At 44.7% G+C, this 18042-nt stretch overlaps 1 pseudogene; it reads right to left on the bottom strand.

The window, feature by feature from the left end:
• Positions 1-274: 274 nt before the first annotated feature.
• On the bottom strand, positions 275-17573 carry LOC136653500 (syntaxin-4-like; annotated as a pseudogene).
• Between the last annotated feature and the right edge of the window lie 469 nt (positions 17574-18042).

The following is an 18042-nucleotide window of genomic DNA, read 5'->3' as shown; positions in this document are numbered from 1 at the left end:
ATGGCCCAATCCTATCTATGGGAAATGCTGGCACAAAATGCAACCCACCAGCACAACAAGAACTGGCGCATGTATGCTCTCCTGCTTCCCACTACCTGGTCTTCTCCTGCTGCCTCTGGCTTCACGAGCACACTGCTCGTCAGCCAGGCAAGGAAAGACTGGTCCAGCATGCATGCAGGGCCTTTTATAGTGAGAACGTAACATGAGAACTGCAAACCTTGCGCTACCTTCCTATGATAAAAGGTCCTATGTGCGTCCTGGGTTCATGTTTCCTTCAATGCTGCTGAGCTTTGCAAGTGCGAAGCTAAAGGCAGTGAGGGAAAGCCAGACCCGGAGCTTATTCATCAGGCCAGTGCAGGCTGTGGTGAAGGCAGAGTGCCCATTGGAGATGGAGAGCACCACCGGGCTGCAAGAAGTCATTGCTTTCTCTTCACACTTACCTGCAGCTCTACTTCTGTGGCCAGGTATGTGAACATTTCATGCAGCTCTTGGATGCTGCACTCTAGCTTAAGTATTTCACTGTGCCACGTCTCATTCAGAGCTTGCTTTGTCATTTGTGTGTCCTTCATGATCTGCACAGATATGGGATGAGAGGCTAAGAGTCCCATCTCAAAAGACTGCATGCACTCTCCTATCTTCCCTCTTCAGAGGTCCCATCTTCCAGTACTCACATTGGAGACAAACACATCCGTCTGACCACTCTCCAGTATCTGGTCCAGCTCTTCATCCGACACCCCTCCGCTGCCAGCTAAGGCAAAACAAAGAGTACAGCCTCAGCACAGTATTGAGAAATGAGAAATCAAACCCAGGCACCCATGCTGTCATGAACCTTCATAGCCAGAGGTGGGAGAAAATGGTGGGAGAACACTGCTTTCTGCACTTCTAACTTTTGAAAAACACCAAAATCCACAAAAAAAAAGACCATATTCTCTCACCTCTATTCATAACACTAGTTCTATCCTGGAAACACAACCTAAGACTCTCAAACTCTCTTTCACTTAGTCAGATGCACTAGACCTCACACTCACCTTAAAATAGAACCCAAGAGTCACAGATAGACTAGAAGAACTATAGTCACAGGTAAGCAACCCGTCATCCTCGTTTCCCAGTGTAAACATATGTTGTGAGGACTACCTAGCTTTCCATGTACAGTCTGATCACAAGAAGATCTTCTGCTAAACAGCAACCCAAATGAAACATTTGCTCTCACCTTCAAGTTCAGGACACAGTACTTGATAAAGTCAGCAGTGTTCCTGCTCTCAGAACTGAACACCTCTTAAACTCACGGTGGAGGGCAGAACTCTCTTAAGCTCATGGTGAAGGGAAGAACTTCTCTGGTGCAGTGCCCTTGCAGCCGTGTTGGTGACTTCTTTTTGGCTAACTGGGAAGCTAGGAACTTTAGTTACCCAATGGGCCAGATACCAGGTGAAACATTAGCCAAGAAAGCTAGTCCAGCACTTCCCAAACTGGTGGGTTGTGACCCATCAGGGAACCAAGAAGCAGGGCATTCCCCCTTAAAGGGTGTGCCCTGCAGGGATGGCAGGTACACAATCCCAAGGATTGTGCCACTGCTAGGGACAAAGGGGGATTTTCTGCCTTACCTGGCAGCAGTGCCAGCCTCTGGGAAGGGGACTGTGGGGATCCCTGTGGACGCCTCCACAGGGCTCCCCATGAGGTGTCTGTGGGGCTCCCCACACCCCCTGGAGGCTGCTAGGTAAGGCCCCTGCTTACCTATGTTGTGTTGTGTTGCTTACCTATGTTACCACACCCCTGCTGCTAGGTAAGGCAGAAAACCCCCCTTTCTCCCTGGCAGCAGTGCAACCCTCAGGATCACTTTGCTGCCATAGCCCCACCCCCGCAAGCACTTAGGTGGTTTCCAACTCCCCAGAAGGAGTTTGGGAACCACTGGTCTACATCAATGGAGTTTGGCATGGAGATCACAGTCTAGTGTTGAGACTTAGTCTGAGGTGAAGACTGGATCAAAGCCAATCCCATGGAAAATGAAACTGATTGTGGTGCTCCAAGTCAGAAAGTTTCAGTAGGTATCAATATCTGCCTCAACAATGCACTGGTTGTTAATTCATTCACAGAAGATTTAGAGCAAGAAAACGGATAGGCAGCTTGCCTGAACAGATGAGCCCAGATTCCTTCCAGGATGGAACCCTGCAATTGAAGGCTTATGCCCAGATTGAAGAGGCATGGCTCCAACATGAATCTAAATGCTGCTAACCCTCCCTGATGGGATGAAACCTGTTTAGTCAGTTTCAACACCAAAGGCTTATACCCAGGATTCAACATCATGCTTTTCCCACAAGTCTGAAATCCAGAAACCTTCTCATCATCAAGCCTGTTCAAGCTGCGTTGGTTCACAAGACTTATGTCCAGGCCTTGGCACTATGCAACCCACATGAGTGTGAAGAAAAGAATCCCTTTCCAATTAGTACGTTCAAGTTCACTCTGTGATTTTATTTCCGTATACTTAAAAATTTAAGTGATAAGATAGATTCAGAAGAATATGGAGGTGTAAAACATCTTCCCACTTTTTCTTCTTCCATGTCACAGCAACAGCAGAACAAAAAAAGAAAAAGAAAAAAAGAGGAAATGGTTTATTGTTTTCCCTTCCAAAGGTTAGCTTACTTGCCATACAGTGGAGAGGAGACCACCACAGATGCTACTTTGGGTTTTATCTCCTAAGTACCAATAAAATTATTAGCTTTTACTTCTAAGTTTTTTTCCCGTTGAATAAGATGACGGAGAGAAGCTATAACTGTTCTTTCAACAATGTGATGAAATGGCAGTTAAAAAGGAACCGAGGGAGTGGGCACAGTTTCTCGTTTTGAGCACAGGGCTCAAAGTTCTAGAAGTTTCCAAGATTAGCACAAGCACAGAACTCCACATTCTCAATCTCTCCACAATCGCTGTGATTGCACAGAGATTACAAAGCACAATGTTCTTCTTAGACAATTTGGCATCCTCTTTCACCATGCCTTCTATAATTCAATTTATGTTATGTTGTAATTTTGCCTTCTCCAGATTCCAATGCAAAAAGAGACACCAAGAACATTGGGGGTGAGGAGCAAGCCTGGATCAAAAACTGGAGAAGGAGAAGAAGAAACTGGGACTGGTGTTGAGAAATGAACCATCATTTCTTGGCTACTGACATTTCCCTGCAAGAGCCTCTGTAATTTAAATCTTCCTACAGCTATACCAAGACATGGAGAGTTTCATGACAAAATTAGAAGCAAGCAAACAGTTCATTCCTCCACCCAGCAGAACACAGGTTGCAGTGGGTGGGTTCTCCAGAGTAAGAACTTCAGATCCCTTCCACTCATATTTTCTTCTATGAGAGACTACAAGGATGGACAGAGGGGAAGTAACATTCTACTCAAGTCCCCAGTTAGATCTTGTGCTGTGAATCTTCTTAGCTTGCTCCAAACCCTGATTAGACAAAGATGGAGCCTTTAGTGGACAAATGGCCTTCCAAAAATCTGTAAGTAGGAGTCCTGGGCAAGGCTCTCAGGTTTCCTGTGCAGATCATTCATGTCATTCATGTTAATACCACAGACAGGCCTATGATAGAGGTGTGCTTTTTGGGTGTCTTTTTTTAATTTTTTAATTTTTTTTTTTTTTTTTTGCAGATTTCATTTGACAAAAATGAAAAGTGAAGAAAGCAGTGTTGTGTTTTTATTTCAAGGGCACATTTCATAAATTATAAAATATAGTAGCTTTAAAAGTGTACTAGGTAGGTGATATAGTGTCAGCAGATGCAGTCACATGTATGTAGAGGTGATAGAGAATATGCAAGGATGTTAGAGATCATCAGTTCCAATGTTAAAGAATGGTTTTATTTTTTCACTGATTTCTCAGATTTTTTTTTTTAAACACAAAAATGAGAAATGCAGAAATTGTTGTGTTTTTATTTTGTTATCACCGAAAAAATCCATCTCTACCTATGGAACATTTCAGGACATCTTTCAACAAACCCTATCACCATTCAACACTGTATACAAACAACTTTTCAAGATTTTGAATCTGCTTGATAGTTGACATGACAATCTTTCTGGATATTTGCCTTACCTACACTTGAGGACAACCAATCTTTATTTGCTGTTGAAGACTAGCAGAACCTGCATGTCGGGAATTTCAGGTAATGGTTTGTTTTGGATGATCTAAGGATGATCTGAAGAGAAAAGGGGTATAAAAAGCCTTTCTCCTTCTATCATCTCCTCATTTTGGCTGAAAAACACCTAAGCTGTGCATTTATGCAGCTTACCTTCCAACTCCAAGCCTTCAAGGTCAATTTGCTCTAAAGCAGGGGTCTCCAAACCCCGGCCCAGGTGCCAGATGCAGCCCGCAGCAAGCCTCTTGTCCCCTGAAAGCCTCCAGCCCACCTGGCAGAATGTGACAGGAACTATGCTCTGGTTGTGTCTGGAGGGTGTTCTAAGGGCCAGAGACATTGAATGAATGAGCCAGTTCATTCATTTGTTCACTGATCTAAGTTCTATCTCTAATTTATTTATATAAATTTAATATTTAATTTTTTTTCCGGCTTTCAACACCGTGTCAGGTATTTGACGCGGCCCTCTGACCAAAACGTTTGGAGACCCCTGCTCTAAAGGACAATAGCAGTTGCTATCCGTCTCCACAGGAAGATGACTTGGCTAGCATACAAGGAGTAGCATGTCACTGAAGCTTTTTATAAAGCACCACATTCCAAGGCAGAGCAAAAGGGCTCTCAAGATTTAACAATAGTCGCAGGGGGTGATTTAGAGCTAGGAAGATACCAATACAAGCACACCCCAAAAGCTGTTTGAAGTTTCTTTAGGACGAAAAGCAATGCCAACTAGAACACAGTCAAGCTTCAGAGGAACTCAGGCCCCTAGAATGAATGCATTCCCTAGGGCTGAATTAGATTTACGTCTATATCCTAGCTTCTTCCAGGCCCCTTGTCTCCCAAATCACATCCCACAAAGTCCTCCAGAGAGATGCACTGTAGCAAATCATCTGAAGGCAGGTGCTCCTGCCGTACTTTGCTCAGTTCACATCTGAAATTAGGCATCTGAAGCGAGGAGAGGAAGAATGCAGCAATTCTTTTCCTCACGAAGGTTAGCAATATTCTCAGCTTCTGGAAACATGATCAGTTCTCCCTTGCCATGTGACACAGCATCAAGATTCCCAAAACTCAGGACACGATGACACTATGTCCTGTGTTTTGGGGATTTTAATAGAGCTCAGTGTAGGAGAATAGTTGGGCTCAAGCTCTGCATGGCTGTCCTCTCAGGGCCACCCCTGTTCTATGCTCTTAAGAAAATTAAAAGGTCAACATGACCATCTTCTGCACCATGAAGAACAAGATTTTGATCTTAAAATATTTTGCAAATTAAATGTTTGTGCTCATTGTCCTACATACATTTTCTGCTTCTAACTTGAGAGACATGGGTTAAACAGCACCACTTAGAGCATACCCCCTGATCAGTGGAAGCTTTATTTACTAGTGCCGAAAGCTTTATTTACTGTGGTGTCCGAAATTTCATCAGGTATGTCCAACACACATTCTCAGACATCAAATTGAAAAACCCAGAAAAATTTGCCCAAACCAACTGTATGGCACAAATGCAGACACAGGAAACACACACAGCCCTAAGCAGCATATTCAGCACATTCCAACCCAAACAGAAAGCTTGGGTTAGGGAGGTTCACCTATAAGAACAGCCCCGCTGGATCAGGCCACAGGTCCATCTAGTCCAACTTCTTGTATCTCACAGTGGCCCACCAGATGCCCCAGGGAGCACACAAGACAACAAGAGACCTGCATCCTGGTGCCCTCCCTCGCATCTGGCATTCTGACGTAGCCCATTTCTAAAATCAGAGGTTGCACATACACATCATGGCTTGTAACCTGTGATGGATTTTTCCTCCAGAAATTTGTCCAATCCCCTTTAAAGTGGATTGACATCACCACCAAGATGACATCACCACATCTGGTGGCAAGGAGTTCCACAGACCAACTACACACTGAGTGTCAGGGCCCCTCCCAGATGCCCTGGCCCCTGACCTTACCCTGGAGCAGGCACCCAATGCCCAGGGCGGGGAGGCTTCCCTGCCCTTGAGGGGGGCCAAGAAGGTTGGCTCACCCCAACCAGACAGAGGGGGCTGGCAAGGCAAACAAGGAACACTGAAGGAAACAAGCCAGGAACAGGAAAAGCCTTTTCTGCCCCACCTGGAGGAAGGGGAGGGGCCAAAGGGCGCGGGCTTCCTCCATAAAACAGGGAGGCCAGGGATGAGAGGCAGTCAGTGCGAAGCAGGGAGCTGTGATGTGAACAGCTCCTGCTCCTAGGCCAGGTTTGGCAGCTCTGCTAGGGAAGAGGACAAGGTGCTAGAACCCCCTCACCCTCCAGCCAATCTGAGGCCTCCCTGGGGTGGAACAAGCCTGCTCCAGGCCCCTCAAGGACAGGGACCCTACACTGAGTAAAGAAATATTTTCTTTTGTCTGTCCTAACTCTCCCAACACTCAGTTTTAGTGGATGTCCCCTGGTTCTGGTCATGTGTGAGAGGGAAAAGAGCATCTCTATATCCACCCTATCCTTTCCATGCATAATTTTGTATGTCTCAATCATGTCCCCCCTCAGGTGCCTCTTTTCTAGGCTGAAGAGGCCCAAACGCTGTAGCCTTTCCTCATAAGGAAGGTGCCCCAGCCCAGTAATCATTTTAGTTGCTGTCCTTTGCACCTTTTCCATTTCCACTATGTCCTTTTTGTGATGTGGTGACCAGAACTGGATGCAATACTCCAGGTGTGGCCTTACCATCAATTTGTACAACAGCATTATAATATAAGCCATTTTATTCTCAGTACCTTCTCTAATGATCCCAAGCATAGAATTGGCCTTCTTCACTGCCGCTGCACATTGGGTCGATATTTTCATTGAGCTGTCCACCACAACCCCAAGATCTCTCTCCTGATCTGTCTCAAACAGCTGAGAACCCATTAGCATATATGGGAAGTTTTGATTTTTTGCCCCAATGTGCATTACTTTACATTTACTTGCATTGAAACACATCTGCCATTTTGCTACCCTTTCTCCCAGTTTGGAGAGATCCTTCTGGAGCTCTTCACAATCACTTCTGGACTTCACCACTCGGAAAAGTTTGGTGTTGTCTCGAACTTAGCCACCTCTCTGCTCAACCCTGTCTCTGGATCATTTATGAACAGGTTGAAAAGCACTAGTCCCAGGACAGGTTTTCGGGGCACTCCACTTTTCACCTCTCTCCACTGTGAGAATTGCCCATTGACGCCCACTCTCTGCTTCTTGGACCTCAACCAATTCCTAATCCAGGAGAGGACCTGCCCTCTAATTCCCTGACTGTGGAGTTTTCTCAGTAGCCTTTGGTGAGGGACCGTGTCGAATGCCTTCTGAAAGTCCAGATATATAATGTCCACGGGTTCTCCTGCATCCACATGCCTGTTGACCTTTTCAAAGAATTCTAAAATGTTCGTGAGGCAAGACTTACCGTAACAGAAGCCATGCTGATTCTCCCTCAGCAAGGCCTGTTCCTCTGTGTTCTTGTTCTAGATGTCTTGTTTATCTACCTGAACCACAAAGTTGTTTGAAGTGAGCTTTAGATAAATCATGTCCTTTTCACTACTCAACAGGTAACAACTTCACTTGTTTCACTTGTTTCTATGACTTCTGGGCAATGGTACTGAGTAGCAGCAAACAGATTACTTGTTTCATACTAAAAATGCTTCTCTCTCTGGAGCCAGTGAGAAGCAGGCAGATGGACTTACTGATCTGCAGTTGTCGTCTGATGCGCTCCAGGTTCTGGTCTCGGTAATCTGACTGTGTTGAGTTGCATTTGTTGATAAATTCCAAGAACTGCTGGGACAGGATTCCATGCTGAGATAATCAGAAAGGGAAAGAAAGATTAAGCCCATCTCATTTGCCTCTTCATCAGCTGCCCCCTTCCTGGCCATGTTAGCCAGCCAAACTGCCTCTCACCTGTGTCCTCTTCATAAGAGTGTTGATAGAGTTTCTATTCTCATCTTCTTCATCCTTTGTGGGCTCAATTCCAAAGTAAAAAAAAAAGACAGGCAACAATTAAGACATAGTACCTCCTTCCAGAGCTAGCAATGCAAATCAGGAGCCCTAGGTCTTGTCATACTCTGGTCCAAGTTCACTGGACATGCTCACCCTGAGCTGAAGAACAGAGCCCAGGTGGCTTGCCAAGCAGCTTTATTCCCTTTTATCCATTAAAGCCCCATCCCTCTGACCACACTCACTCTTCAGGCTAGCTCGGATATCTTTTGCCAGGACCTCGATATCCTCACGTAGCTTCTGTAGGTCTTGCTTCATGCCCGAAAACAGAAAAAGTCATGGTCTGATACAACGGAAATGGAAGGTGAAGGAAAATTTGCATGGGGCTTTTACTTTTACAAAGTGTGGAATGTGTAAGTCACATATGCTTCTTTACCACATCCAATTCCTGCAAGCCTTATCTCTGCAGTAACTCCCCCACCTGCCAGACAACATAGCTCAATCCACTTATTTAATTGTAACCAAATTTTTAGAGAGTTAACCCACTTTCTTCCCTTCCTAACTGTATCCTTCTTACTGCCTAGTCTGTAGGAGCAGGGACCTATTTGTTTTGCCTATAACTTTGTGATGCACCATAGACACCAATGGTATGCAGTATGAACTGATACAACCTGAGGCACAGTCTGCCAGCACATGATGCAGCAACCTTATAGAAGCTAAGGATGGCTGAGTCTAGCAAGACCAACTGGATGCCCCCTGCCATACATGTCTTCTCAAGTTCTATCATCAAAGAAAGGCATGCTATAGATGCAGACATATGGCTGCTTGAAATTTCTCTTGCCCCAAGCACTCCTCTGCCCATAAGCTCTCTGAACTTTTCTGTCCAAGCTTATCCTTCTCCAGTTAACAATTTCTGCACCTTCTCACCCAACAATTTCTAATCTTCTCATCCACCCTACCCTGCAAGATTGAAAACTTACTATCCTCAGGGAGAGGTGTGGCCAAAATTGTAGTCTGATGTTTTTCTAGATCTTTCACTTTGCTTTCTAGCATCTTCAAGGCTTCACGGATGCCACGAGTCTGAAGAAGGGATGAGAAGGGACAATACCAGTTACTGAAATCTTTATGTCATCCTGAAGATAGCTCAGAAAGTTTGATACTTGAATGAATCTCCTCTTCTTTTGGAGGGGCCTGTTTACCAACAGCAGCTAAGAAAATACTTATTTTGTATCATCTGTGATCAACATCTTCATCTCAAATGAAGCTATTAAAACAGAGAGCCATTTAAGATGTACCACTCTAGCACAAAAATCATCCCATCTCTCGTGGCTGCTCATTGCAAAACACCAGCATTAGCAAGAGGCTGAATATATATTACAGCAATGTTTCCTAAACAGTGGATCCTGACCAAGTAGATGGATGTGCCTCTGTTCAGTTTGATGAGCAGGCCAAGAGCACTGTCATGCCACCAAAATGGTCCCAATCCGATGAATGCAGTCCCCAAAAAACACTTGAGAAGGAAGCCCCCCATCCAACAAGAAAAATGCATTGAGCCACACATGTGCATTTACTCATGAGTAGATAAACATGCCTTGGCTCTTATGAAAGCCCAGATAAAGAGGAACACAAAAGGCCCCCTCACCATAGTAAAAAGGATAAAAATGGAGGCTTGAGTGGCTGGTAAAATGAAATTTTGTTTTTAGTCTCATAAAGCTAGGTAGGTCCCAACAGAAGTAGGTTCTAGTGCTAAAGTTTGGGAACCACTATATTACCATATAACTAAGCAGAAAATGTAACCCATTTGTTCCAAAAAACGCTGGAAATTGCTTGAGCGATTTGAATTCACAAGTTATGGTGTGAACACCTCACTATGTGCAGGTGGCTTACAAAATACAGGTTGTGCCTCGTTATCCCCTGGGGTTCCGTTCCACAACCCCCAGAGGATTAAAAAAAATCAGTGGATACCAAATCAGTGGAAAAACAGCTTTAAAGACCCATTTCCAGGTTACTTGCTCCTCCACTGTCATTCCAGAATGCATTAGTATAGACATTGTACCTCATTGAGCCACTAGACGGGGTGAATAATGAAATCTAATGGAATGAAATTATTCCTTTATTCACTCCATCTACTGGCTGAATGAAGTACAGCATCCACACCAATGCATTCTGGGGCGACAATGGAGAAGCAAGAAACTTGGAAGTGGATTTAAAGCTATCTTTAATCCAGAGAGGCTTGCAACCAGGGCAGTTTAACAGCACCAAAGTAGGAAACTGGATTTTGGTGCTTTTATCTTGTTATAAGCCATTTAAATGTGGACCCCAGTATCAGTAGTGAGTCGAATCAGTGGATACAGAGATCCCATCTGTACTTCTAATACATGCTTAGTCAGAAGTAAGTCCTATTATTGTGTTCCATGGGACTTACTCCTAGGAAAGTGTATATCACAGTGCTTCTCAATCCAAATTGGAGAAGACTCAAGACCATTTGCGACCCAAGGCCATTTCTGGGACGCGACAATCCCATGACGGCCTCCTAAGGCCTCCATGAACTTTGGAATACCTTCAGAAGTGACTTCTGGGTCACATCTAGTTTTCTGTACATTTGGAGGTATCTGAGGTCCGTGGAGGCCTCCCCAGGCCTGTCATGTCTCCAGAGGTGGTTGCAAAGCCAGCACCGGGGGACGAGGTGGGTAATGGCAAAAGTATGCCTGAGAACCACACTAACATACAGGAGTGCAGCCCTAACTGATCAAAAATCGCTCATGGATGCTAAAACTAAAATTCTAAGGCCTCGTGTCCTCCTCACAACTCAGTTGTGTGGCCCAAAGTTGCCTGAACCCTCTGATACATCAAAGCAGCTTTGGGGAGAGGGGTGAATCCCTCTGCCTGCCTATGCCTACTGCAGCATCAGAAGAGATCAGCCAATTGCATCAAGAGAAGGGGTCAGAAAGATTTTATTGCAGAATACTGCAATTAGTGCAGAATGTGGCGGCCCGTGTGGTCACTGGAGCTAGGCGGTCTGACTCTGTCAGCCCGCTTCTCCGGAGGCTGCACTGGCTGCCCATTTGTTTCTGGGCCCAATTCAAGGTGCTGGTTTTGACCTTTAAAGCCCTATACTGCTCTGGGCCAGGGTATCTCAGAGATTTCCTACTTCTGTACAATCCGGCTCGTCCTCTTAGGTCCTCAGAGAAGCCTTTTTACAAGGGCCGCCACCTAAGGAGGTCTGTGGGGCGGCACAAGAAATAGGGCCTTCTCAGTAGTGGCACCAACATTATGGAACTCCCTTCCCCTTGATTTGAGAATGGCTCCCTCTCTTGAGACTTTTCGGTGCGGCCTGAAGACCCTTTTGTTTAAACAAGACTTCAGAGTTCATGGCCTTTTTAAACATCTTTTCTATATCTTTTAGTATTTTTACAGGCCTGATTCCTCTATGATTTGCTGCATTTTGCTCTTTTTATCTGACTACTATTTTTATGGTATCTGTTAATGTGTTTTAATATGTTTTTATTTGCAGTTAAATTATGTTTTTAATCTGTTTTTAATATGTTGTAAGCCGCCCTGGGTCCCTTTCGGGGAGAAGGGCGGGATATAAATAAAGTTAATTATTATTATTTATTATTTTGTGGGAAAAGAGGAAAACACAGCCTAAAGTGCTGATGGATGTGTGTGTCTGTGTCTGTGTCTGTGTCTGTGTGTGTGTGTGTGTGTGTGTGTGTGTGTGTGTGTGTGTGTGTGTGTGTGTGTGTGTGAGAGAGAGAGAGAGAGAGAGAGAGAGAGCATGCACGCACAAACATTTTCAAACCCCAGGAAGATAGGTATACAGGTCCAGCCTTGTTATACACGGACTTTTTATACATGGATTTGACTCAACACGAATGGCCACTGCAAATGAGAAGGAATGTGATGATCTCTGGAGAAGGGGAAAAATGCATCCCTTTAAAATCACAGTTTAAAAAACTGCTTTTCTTACTGTTGTAGAGAGACAGTCATGCAAGTGATTATAGGTATAACTTAATTATCCACAATTATTGATGGATTGTCTTCTTAATGACTCTATCTTACATCACAAAGGTCAGCATGGCTGTTTTTAAATCACTCAGCAAAGGGACTTTGTTTTTTAAATGGATTTGCTTTCATGCGTTTTATGCTATCCACATGAGTTCTGAGAACATAACTCTTGCGAATTATGAGACTCAACCTGTATTCAATTCCCAAGTGCTTAGAAAGGCCACAGTACCATTTGGAAGAATTCATCAGTAGGATCTAGGGGCTCCTTGGGCTTTACTGATCCTGGTCATCATCGTTCTAGGAAAGAGAGAGGCAGAGGGGAAAGATCAAGTATACACAAGAAAACACTTGTTGCACTTGGGCTGAAAGGAGGGAAAGAGGCACAAGCACAATTCATGTTCCTCAGGCTGATTTTATTCAGTACAGAAGAAATGTGTAACAAAAATGAATACATTTAAGCAGGGCTTTTTTCCTAATGGAACGCGGGGGGACGGAGTTCCGGCACCTTTTTGCAGGGGCCCCTCCCCTTTGGAGGCATTCCAGGAGGGGGGGAGCAAAATAGAGGCATTCGCTGGATGGGTGCTGGGGGGTGCAGGGTGGGTGGGCGCCTGGCCCGTGCCTAACTGCACAACGACCCCCTCCTGCCCCCATCTCCAAGCTCTCACCTGAGCCCAGCCTGCCTCCCCTCCCCCCAGCGCTCTGCTTCCCAGTGCAGCTTCCAAGCCGGTGGAGGGCGCAGGGGATGTGCGCCGACGCCGAGGAGGAGGACGGACAGCCAGCCAGCCAGCCAGGGAGACGGGCTGCAGCACCCACGGAATGCCCAGGTACTGGCTTGGCAGAGGAGCAGGGGAAGGAAGCTGGCTGGTGCAGCCCCGTGCCAATCTGCAGCACGAGCCTAGGCGTGTCTACTCAGAAGTATGTCTCATTGTGCTCAATGGGGCTTGCTCCTGGGAAAGGGTGCATAGCCTTGCAGCCTGAGAGCCCAAGCCTATGCATGTCTACTCATAAGAACATAAGAACAGCCCCACTGGATCAGGCCATAGGCCCATCTAGTCCAGTTTCCTGTATCTCACAGAGGCCCACCAAATGCCCTAGGGAGCACACCAGATAACAAGAGACCTCATCCTGGTGCCCTCCCTTGCATCTGGCTTTCTGACATAGCCCATTTCTAAAATCAGGAGGTTGTGCATACACATCATGGCTTGTACCCCGTAATGGATTTTTCCTCCAGAAACTTGTCCAATCCCTTTTTAAAGGCGTCCAGGCCAGATGCCATCACCACATCTCTTACTTACTCAGAAGTAAGTTTCTTTGTGTTCAATGGGGCTTACTCCCAGGAAAGTGTCATAGTCTTGCAGCCTGAGTAGACAGGCAGAGGAAGGGCTCTGTGGCTGCAGTCCTCTCCATGCTTTCCTGGGAGGAAGCCCCACTGCCTTTAGTGGGACTGACTTCTGAGTAGACAGGCACAGGAGGGGCTCTGAGGCTGCAGTCCTCTCCACACTTTCCTGGGAGGAAGCCCCACTGCCTCTAGTGGGACTGACCTCTGAGGAGACAGGCACAGGATTGGGCCCTGAGGCTGCCATCCTATCCACAGTAAACCCCATTCACTAAAGTGGACTTCTGAGTAGACATGCATAGGATTGGGCTCTTAGGCTGCAATCCTAGACACTTTCCTGGGAGTAAGCTCCATTGACTAGAACGAGACTTACTTCAGAGTAGACATATCTAGGATTGGGCTCTTAATCCTGGCAGAGATATATATCTGCACCCGTTTTCACATGCTAAGGGCAGATGAAAAGGGATTCTACATGTGTACAACGTGCTGTCCAGCCTTGCCAGAGATCCTCCTCATCCTTCCCCCACAAGCATGCCCTCTGCCAGCCAGCGTTTGCAGCTCCTTTCCAGCAATGCACAGCAGCTGCTCAGGGCAGCAGAGAACATACAATTGCATGCCAAGTGCCTTCCCAAAGACACAGAGTATTCTGATACCTGAATTAAACCATATTTAATCTCTTGTTTGCAAACGTAGCTGTTTCTATGTGCACCTAAGGACCCCTCTCGTATAAGAATTCCTTTTTTATTCTTACTGCCACAGTTGCTTAGAGTAATTTTATTACATGGAACTCATGTAAGCCATTTTTTTGAATCCATTCACTGCTTCCTTTCCTTGAAGTAATGCCACACTACATACTACACGCTACAAGTGCACCTCTACAGTATTTTTCCCCATGTGTAGAAAAAGTAGCTAGGGGGAAGGGGATGTGGAGATTGACAACCCAATCCTATGCATGTCTACTCAGAAGTAAGTTCATCTTTAGGGGGAAAACACATAAAAAAATCTTATTTCTCCAATAAAAAATGGTTTATAAATAAATAAATAAATAAATAAATGATTGTGAGTTCCTGCACCTTTTTATTTACAAAAAAAGCACTGCATTTAAGCATATCAAAGCTGCTTGAAAAATGACACAGCATAATCTGAGCCACTGTGTTTGCTGGCTGTTGTGATGAACAGATGAGACTGCTTTGTACCCAGAGTCTGCATGTTCCAGTTTTCCTGCCTGCATTATTAGACCAATATAGAACATTTGAAGGCAATAGGTAATATTTCAGTGTCAAGGTAAGCATTAGATGTCAGTGCCTAATGCCTAATGCCTTTGCATTTCTGTTGGCAAGGCAAGGCAATGGAAATGCCTAATGCCTTTACTCAGTGTGTGGTTGGTCTGTGGAACTCATAGCCACAGGATGTGGTGACGGTATCTGGCCTGGATGCCTTTAAAAGGGGATTGGACAAGTTTCTGGAGGAAAAATCCATTACTTGTTACAAGCCATGATGTGTATGTGCAACCTCCTGCTTTTAGAAATGGGCTATGTCAGATGCAAGGGAGGGCACCAGGATGCAGGTCTCTTGTTATCAGGTGTCCTCCCTGGGGCATTTGGTGGGGCCGCTGTGAGATACAGGAAGCTGGACTAGATGGGCCTATGGCCTGATCCAGTGGGGCTGTTCTTATGTTCTTATTGGATGTATGTGGAAAATTGTACATGAAAAGCTACCACATAAATTAACTAATTGCACTAGTGTTGAATTATCACTTGTTTTAATAATGAAGTAGTAGGCAAGTAGGCAAGTGTTCAACCTATAATTGTCAATGACATGAAGCTTGAAGTAATTACCACCAATTTTCCAGTGTGAAAGCCAAGCTAGCCACAAAGTCTCGCTATATAACACTGAACAATGTCAACTCACTGATTTGTGCTTTTACATATACGTAAGGAAAAAAACCTGGGGGAACTGAAAGAGAAGTCAGGCACCAAGGGCCTCCAGTTTGATAAGCACTCTTGCTGGGCTGCTCAATTCTGAGCTGCCCGGGGTGTGGGGCTGTGGTGGTACCGAAAATGGCTGCTGCCACATCCTGCGCACTTCACGCAGCCATGGGCAGCACCTTGGGAGAAGGGGGCATGCCTCCTACACCTGCTCTCTCCCCACCTCCCCATCATGCCTCTTCTCTGCCCTCTCCCCGCCCTCTGCCTGCCTCCCACCTCAATATGATTTTGTCATATGGGGATGTTAAAAATTTTCCTGCTTGATGAGGTCACTTCTGGCAGATGACATAATTTCCAGGTTAATGGGTCCCAACAGATTGTCATTCTGAAAAAGTGGGTCCCGGTGTAAAAAGTTTGAGAACCACTGATCTAGAGCAGGGTGGGAAAAAATATTGGCAGGAGGGCCACATAATCTCTCTGACACTGCATTGGAGGTCAGGGGGGGGAATAATTAATTTACATTTCAAATTTGAATAAATGTACATAAATTTACATCAGTGAATACATTAGAGATAGCACTTGTATAAATGAATGAATGAATGAATGTTACTGAGCTTATTTATAATACACATGAGAACTATGAACACAGGCATGTAGAACCACATGAGAACTATGAACTGTTTGTCACACACCTCTTGCACAGTGAAAACATGCAGACCAAGCCAGACACCCATGGAGATGTAAGTTTTTCAGAGGCAATGGAGGGGGTTAAAATAATACCCAGGGAAAGGCAGAAAACACATGGAGACATGAATTGATGCACTTGGGACAATTATATATGTGCTTTTTCCAGACATGCAGACCAAGGCAGAAAAGTGAAGGGGGGGTTATAAATAACTCCTGAGCACACACCTCCAGAGGATCATTGAAGACTGGGAGCTCCCTGTGGGCCGAATTGGGGGTGCCTGAGGGCCACAAATCACCCTGGACTGGGGTTTGCCCACCCCTGATCAATTGTGGGTTTTTTTGTTTTTTTGTTTTTGTAAATGTTTATTTATTTCAGATACAGGACATGGAAATGGGCTAGACTTAGGGATGGGTCTACATGGGTTACACATGAGGATACAGTGGTACCTCGCATAACGAATGCCTCGCACACCGAAAAACTCGCAAGACGAAAGCGTTTTTGCGATTTTTTCTGGTGATTCGCAAGACGAATTTTCTATGGCCATGCTTCGCAAGATGAATTTTTTCTATGGCCGTGCTTTGCAAGACGAATTTTTAAAATTAAAAAGTTGAAGTTTTGTGTTTGAAATTTTTGAAATCCTCAGTACAGTATGTATGCCTTTAAAGAGCACTTAATAAACACTTTGTAAACCAAATTTGACTTTGTTCTGACTTTTCTTGCCCATAGGAACGCATTAATTAAATTTCAATGCATTCCTATGGGAAAACGCGCTTCGCAAAACGAAAAACTCGCATAACGAAAGGACTCGCAGAACGAATTAATTTCGTTATGCGAGGTACCACTGTATTGGCCTTAGGTTACAATATGCATTCTTATAAAAAAATTTTAAAAAAACAACAGCTAAAAAAAAAGAAAAAGAAGTTATCCCTATAAATTTTATCTCATTTGTCATTATAATGTTTACTAATTAATCTAGACAATCAATATTATTTATCTAAAATTATCTATCCAGTCATAAGAAGGCTTCCAATATCTTCTTTTACCTAGATCTCTCTTTCATTCTTTCTGTTAAGACATCCATTTCTGCTATTTCATAAATCTTATCTAATAATATTTTTCTATTTGGAACGTCTATAAATTTCCACATTTGCGCATATAGTATTCTTGCTGCTGTACTAATATGTACAATAAGGTGTTTCTTGTGTTGGTCTTTAATTTCTGATATCACATTTAGGAGGAATAACTCTGGTTTGAATGGTGTTACACAATTCAATATCTCTTGTAACATTTTATGTATCATTTTCCAATATTTCCAACTTGAATCTCTACAATCAAAGTTCTCTCATCTTCAGACTGCTCACAACTATTGGGCTTGTGCTCCTCCCTGGTTTTGGGAACAGCATAGGGGCCTGACTGCAGGGCAATTCCTGGTCATGCTCCCCTGACTGCCATCCTTGTTGGGGTAGAAATGGGGTTGCTTCTCATCCCCTTAAGCAGCTGGAGAAATACAGGGCTCATGCTTCCTTACAGAAGGAAGCTTCCTTGCCTTTATAGCCTCTCTAACTTGATTCGTTACCCATGCGGGCACCCTCCTGGACTTAGTCGAGCCCTTCTTCCTTTGCAGTGTACACTTCTGCTGGGCCTCTATTACTGTTGTTTTAAACAGCCTCCATGCACTCTGGAGAGACTGGACTCTTTTTACCTTCCCTTTCAACCTCCTTCTAACCAGCCTCCTCATCTGAGGGAAGTCTGCTCCTCGGAAGTTTGACAAAAGTTTTTTTGACAGATTTGCCTGGTATTCTTCCCCCGACATGCATGTTGAAATGGATTGCAGCATGATCACTGATCCCCAATGGCTCAGTAATATTTACATCTTTCACCAGGTCCTAAGTACCGCACAGTATTAAATCCAGAGTCACCTGTCCTTTGGTGGGCTCCATGACTAGCTGCTCTAAGGCACACTTGTTTAGCATGTGAAGAAACCTGGTCTCTTTTTCATGACCAGAACACAAATTGACCCAGTCGATGTGAGGATAAAGTCCCCCATGG

Source organism: Tiliqua scincoides, chromosome 5 (genome assembly GCF_035046505.1).
Source record: "Tiliqua scincoides isolate rTilSci1 chromosome 5, rTilSci1.hap2, whole genome shotgun sequence".
Lineage (NCBI taxonomy): Eukaryota > Metazoa > Chordata > Lepidosauria > Squamata > Scincidae > Tiliqua > Tiliqua scincoides.
The sequence above is the reverse complement of the archived record's forward strand: the minus strand, read 5'-3'. Positions and strand labels throughout refer to the sequence as shown.